Source organism: Xenopus laevis, chromosome 7L (assembly GCF_017654675.1).
Source record: "Xenopus laevis strain J_2021 chromosome 7L, Xenopus_laevis_v10.1, whole genome shotgun sequence".
Lineage (NCBI taxonomy): Eukaryota > Metazoa > Chordata > Amphibia > Anura > Pipidae > Xenopus > Xenopus laevis.
In genome coordinates, this window is record NC_054383.1 from 107,716,675 (window position 1) to 107,722,021 (window position 5,347).

The following is a 5,347-nucleotide window of genomic DNA, read 5'->3' on the forward strand; positions in this document are numbered from 1 at the left end:
TGAAGAAAGACTGGCCAAGTTGGGGTTGTATACATTAGAGAAGAGGCACTTAAGGGGAGATATGAGAACTATGTGTAAATATATAATGGGAGCATATGATAAACGTTCTGATGCTTTATTTAGCAGTAGGTCCCTCCAACAGACACTGACATTAGATGAAAGAAGGTTCTTCTAGAAGAAGAGGTTGAAAAATGTATCTATAAGAGCATTAACACCAAGGGGCAGATTTACTAAAGAGTGAAGTGGCTAACACTAGCGACAATTTGCTAGCGTTGCCACCCACAGGGACATCGCCAATTCACTAACAGTCACAATCGCCAATTCGCTAGCAAACCAGACCATCACTAGGGCAAATTCACTAAAGTGTGCATTTTACTGAACGTTACGTCTTTCGCCAGATTTGACTTTGCCACGTCAGACCAGGCGAAGTGCTAAAAAGAAGCTAAATCTTCCTCAATCTTCTGTCACTTACATCATATCCTGTGTGCTGAAAATGCATTAAAGTTCAAAAAACTCTGGCAACTTTTCATTTTTTTAAGCGGGATTGGCTGCAAAAGTCCTGACTTAGACTTTTTTTGGGTAACCGGTTTTCTGCACACATTTTATAACATATGGAACATTCACTCTCTTGTCTTTATTAAGGTTACCTGGACATGTATAATAAAAAGTGGTAACTTCAAGCATTTGCACCAACATTTATAACAAAGACCTCCATACTTTGCCGCCATATGCAAATTGACCTAATAGCAAGATCACTGGTGAAATTTTGGTAGGCACAAAATGAACTCTAGTGCATCTTTGCTATGAAATGCTCTCACAATCGAAGTAACGCTAGTGAAAAGTCGCCATCGTTCAACGCCGGGGATGAAACTTTGCATTCCAGTGAATTAGTGTATTCGTAAAGCATTTGGGCCTTGCAAAGTGGTGCGAGGGGTGCAAAGCTGACACTGGGTACAATCCGCCCGTAAGTGAATCGCAGAAAAAATAATTGACATACCTAATTTCACAAAAATACAGTTGTGATGTCATCACAGTGTGAGGAACAGAATTCTAAAAGCCACAAACCCATGACCCAGCAACAAGGTGGAAGCAGAGCTTCCTGTTCATAATGGTGGAATAATGCAGGGGCTTGCATATGGCCACATATCTGTCGTATGCCATGGCTGCAAGCAGAAGGCACTCTGTCCCTCCAAGTGAGACAAAGAAATACAACTGTATGAAGCATCTGTGAAAAGAGATTCTTCTGCTGCCAGTAATGGAGTTAAATAGCATAGAAGGGAGCGTAACAGTTGAATAACAAATATCTAGGATAGATAAGTAACTAAGGAAAAAATACATGGGGGCCTGAAGATGGCAGTCAATGCGGATAATACTAAATATGGCTACATTCCCCATCAGAATCATGGTGTAGACTGCAGCCATGAGAAAAGACAGCAGAACCTTTTCCTCCGAGAAGCCTAAGAGGATAAAATCACCAAGAAACTGATTTTTCACTGCCATCCAATCTACATAGGAGACCTGTAAAACAAGATCTCAAGAGGAAGCAGAGACACAATCCAGCAATGGTTAAAGATTATGCACAATTCATCAAAATATTCTACTTGTCTGGGTAAAACAGAAGTTAAGTAAGTAAACTGTGATTCAAGGAGCCCTGGGTTCAACTCTCTTGTTTACTTGCTGTGATATAACCTCTATGTAGATCAGGCACATAGAGTAAATTCTATGAAATTCTATTGTTAACTTTGTCCACATAAGTGATATCAGAAAAGGGGGGATAGAGAGGTTCAAAAAGTTTAAACACAAAGACATAAGGGTCACTTTCATAATGAGTGCAATGTTAAAGGCAAAGGAGGAATGGTTATAGTGGCCCTTACTGTGTTTTAGGGGGTTATTTATCAAGGTCCGAATTTATCTCAATATCGGCTGCTACAAACTCCGATCTAAGCCGCTCGGGTTTTTAACACTTATTTATTATTACATTTTCCAAAAATGACCTTTGCGGGAAAAGCTCAGATATTCAAGATTTCTTTCGTGAATTTTCCCCGAAAACGCAGAATTTTTCGGACTTTTCACCTGAAAGCTTAGAAAACATCGTGAAATTGCCCGGAACCCCAGACACAACCAAAAATGAATGGGACTGTTCCCATTGACTTTTATGCAACCTCGGCAGGTTTGAGATGCCGTGTTTTTATATTCGGGCTTTTTAGCCTTCGGGGTTTAATAAATTCCAAAAAATTCGTGATTTTTTAAAAGCCTATTATAACACAAAAAAATCACAAATTTTCCGGATTTTGGGGAATTTCGGGTATTCGGAGCTTAGTAAATAACCCCCATAGTGTAGTCTGGACCTTGTATCCACTTAAACCAACACAGGTACAATTTACTTTCAACAAAACTCATCTGACCCATAGGTTTTCTGTCGGCCCACTCATCATTACTTGGAAAACACTCTCTGTATTTATTTTCTAGAAGAATAAAGAAACTAATAAAGTAGCTAACCTTGGCAAGACAGCTTCTAGCAGGCCATTAAACACACAGTAATTCAGAAATGAATGCATATCAACAATATTATATTTCATATAAATGAAGAGACCTGGATAAGATGGACAATGTCTTACTGTGCCTGCCACCTGAGAGACAAATTCGGATTACTGAAAAATTATGAACAGCTAATAATGGTTGATGGTTGAAATCTACGTTGATTTGCAAAGACATCCCCCCCATAGACCTATTGGAATTGGTTTGTTTACATGTTTATGAGTCCAGAATCTTTTATTGTTGAATAAATGTGAAATAAAATCTTAATAAAAAAGAAATGGAAACCAAATATACAATAATTCAATGAAGAAGAAGCACATAGAAAGCTAAAGGGCAGATTTACTAACCGGCAAAAATTCGCCAGCGTCAATATCGTAGCCAGCGCAACTTTCATCATACTAAAATTCGCTCAGACAACGATAATTCATTAACATGCAGAGTTTTCTTCATCGGGCCCCAACGCTGGCGACTTTTAGCTAGCGGCAATGAGAGCATTTGATAGTGAAGATGCGCTAGTGTTCTTTTATGCCTAGCAAAACTTCGCTAGGGATCTTGCGCTTAGGTCAATTTGCATAGGGTGGGAACCTTAATAAAGACAATAGAGTTGTTATAATGCCCTTCACATGAGCCCACTGTTAATGTTCAATATGTTAGAAAATGTCTGGAGAAAACCGGTTACCAAAAAATTTTTTAAGGTCTTTTGCACTCCAGCGTTTTTTGAGCTTTGATGCATTTTCCACTCACAGAATATGATGTAAATAACAGAAGATTGAGGAAGATCTATGTACTCCATTGCACTTCTCCTGGTCTGAGCTGGTGAAGGCAAGTCTGGCGAAAGAGGTAACGTTCAGTAAAATCCGAATTTTAGTGAATTTGCAGAGTAACATCCATTCGCCAGAGCAAATTGTCGCCTGGTGATAGAGTGTGAATGAGCCAGGGCCGGACTGGGAGTAAAAAGCAGCCCGGGCAAAATAATCAAAGCAGCCCACATGTAAAGACAGAGGGGCAAATTCACTAAACACCGAAGCGCCTAATAATAGTGTGAATACGCTAGCGTAGTGCATTTTCGTTAATTCGCCGCTTCACTAACGAACGCTGGCGTAAATTCGCTAGTGTTACTTCGCACCCTTACGCCTGGCGAATTTGCACAACGGACGTAACTACGCAAATTCACTGACGCGCGCATTTTTCTGAACGCTACCTTTTATGCCAGACTTCCTTCGCCACCTCAGACCAGGCGAAGTGCAATAGAGTAGATAGGGATTGCTTCAAAAAAAGTTAAACATTTTTCTAAGTCCCAAAAAACGCTGGCGTTTTTTTTCTTTTTTATGGGTGATAGACTGAAAAAGATTGAAAATTTTTTGGGGCTCCCCTCCTTCCCCCCCACATTTCCTAACTCATGGCACCTTAACTATACAGTGGGCACATGTGTAGGGCAAAATAAACTGTTTTAAATAAAATAAACTGCTGTTTTGAAGATTTCCCAGGCTTGTGTAGTTCTGCTACATATTCCTCCATTGTAACTTTGTATGCAAATTAACCATCACTAGCGTAACTTCACTTTGCTTGGCGAATTAACGCTAGCACAACTTCGCAACCTTACGCTACCCCTGAGCGCAACTTCGGATTTTAGTGAATTTGCGTAGCCGTTGGCGAAAATACGCCTGGCAAAGTGTGGCGAAGCGTACGCTGGCGCAACTACGAAGCTTAGTGAATTTGCCCCACTATGTTTTGTACTCATCCACACATACAGTATATTGGGGTAAAACTGCAAAAATGAAGAAAGCACTCACTGAACTAGAACTCATCAAGTCCCCCCCCCCTCAACAGTCCAGATTGTAGCTGGTACCTGCGCAGCACGAAACATTCTTAGCAATAAACAGTTAAACTGAAAAACAAAGCACTTGTTGAACAAGGCGACGGAGGGGGAAACACAACTCATCTCTCTGTTCAAGAGCGGCCCATTTGAACAAGAAATAGAGAGGCCCCACGGGCAATTGCCCGAGTTGACAGGTTGCCAGTCCGGGCCTGGAATGAGCGCTAGTGTCTGTCACTTTCTCTAGCGAGTTGTCGCCTGTGCCCGTTATTAAATTGGCGACGTCCCTGTGGGTGGTAACGCCAACCAAATTCACGCTAGCTATGGTCAGCTCGCCCTTTAGTAAATCTGCCCCAAACTATAATGCAGCCTAATGTGTTAGGACAAGTGAGTTGTGCAAGGCCTAGGATACATATTTGTTTTAAATCAAAATGACTGCTAAATATCTATTTACAAGTTATGCAATCTGTTTGGTAGAATACTTAGGATCAAGGGTGTTCTAGATAAGGGTCCCATCCCTTAAGGCAACTGAAAACATTTAAAAACCCAAAACAATTGTTTTATCATCAACACAGATTTAAGGACAAGGGCCTGGTCTAAAATCCACAAAGAAAATGATTTAAAATGAGACACAAGTGGGAATTGTAGTTTCAGAGCTTTCTGGATAATAGATCCTATATCGATATTATTGATTTATAAAAGCACATTGTACTCTTGAGACTAACATCAGTTATATAATATATAAACAGTATATATATCAATACAGGTACGGGACCTGTTATCCAAAATGCTCGGGACCTGGGGTCTTCCGGATAACGCATCTTTCCGTAATTTAGATCTTCATACCTTAAGCCTATTATAAAATCCTTTAAACATGAAATAAACCCAATTTTTGCTTCCAATAAGGATTAATTATATCTTAGCTGGGATCAAGTACAAAGTACTGTTTTATTATAACAGAGAAAAAGGAGTTTATTTTTTAAAATTTGGATA

General features: G+C 39.9%; 1 pseudogene; it reads right to left on the minus strand.

Moving 5' to 3' along the window:
* Positions 1-852: 852 nt before the first annotated feature.
* On the minus strand, positions 853-1,500 carry LOC121395492 (annotated as a pseudogene).
* Between the last annotated feature and the right edge of the window lie 3,847 nt (positions 1,501-5,347).